The sequence below is a fragment of the Mus pahari genome, chromosome 15 (assembly GCF_900095145.1).
Source record: "Mus pahari chromosome 15, PAHARI_EIJ_v1.1, whole genome shotgun sequence".
Classification (NCBI taxonomy): domain Eukaryota; kingdom Metazoa; phylum Chordata; class Mammalia; order Rodentia; family Muridae; genus Mus; species Mus pahari.
Genome location: NC_034604.1, coordinates 34,831,442 through 34,832,239, shown reverse-complemented (window position 1 = coordinate 34,832,239; position 798 = coordinate 34,831,442). Strand labels below are relative to the sequence as shown.

The 798-nt window shown below is 38.1% G+C and overlaps 1 pseudogene across 1 annotated transcript in view; it reads right to left on the bottom strand.

Annotated features, from left to right (window-relative positions):
- Nucleotides 1-461: 461 nt before the first annotated feature.
- The window catches only part of LOC110333324, a 2,101-nt pseudogene continuing 1,764 nt past the window's right edge, over nucleotides 462-798 (bottom strand). The window contains exon 1 of the transcript XR_002381073.1: nucleotides 462-798. This exon is cut by the window's right edge and continues 1,764 nt beyond it. The product of XR_002381073.1 is annotated as a polyadenylate-binding protein 1 pseudogene (transcript).

Below are 798 nucleotides of genomic sequence, written 5' to 3'. Positions count from 1 at the left end.
TTCTAATATATAATTTAATATAGAGTAATACAAAGAAAATGATAGAGCACATTATCCCTACCTAAATAACATCTGATATTTTTTCCACTGTGTAAATTCTTATTAAAGCAAAATTTTATAATTCAAATGTTTCCTTGCTCAGTTATCAATTCTGCTATTAGAACTGACATTTTGAGCTATTCAACAATAAAGAATTACAAAATTAAAAGGATGCTCTAAATGCTTCTACTTGCCTGAAAATGCTTTTCCTGGTGTCTACAAAACATTGGTTTGCAGATTTTCCTATGTCTGTCGGGGGTGTGTGTGGGGGTTGTTCTTTTTAAATCAGGCTAGGCTTAGGTACTAGACCTGACATTGGCTCAGTAGTAAAGTTCAAAGTTTCCTTTCCTTTTTTATTTATTTTATATTTTACTATTTTTTTAAATAATATTTTTTCAATGTTTAGATATTTTTTTTTCTTCTGCAAAGTTTGAGTTTCTTTTTTGAGGTCTCTGATCAGTTTAAACAGTTGGGACACCAGAGGTACTGCCAGCAGCTTTCTGGGCAGTCTCTTTAGCTTGGTGGGCTTGGAGTAATGGCCTCAGCCTCCTCAGCCCTAGAACCCTGAGACTCTGGAGATTCAAGCATACGAAGTGGTTCCGAGTTATCAATCTCCAGCAACACGCCTGTGATCTTACCAGCCAGAGTCGGGTGCATGGCTTGGATGAGAGGGAATAGCCTTTCCCCCAGCATTTCCTTTGGCTCCTGAGGAGCCGTTACTAACATGGAAGCAGTCCAAGGTTCCTGACCCTGTACACG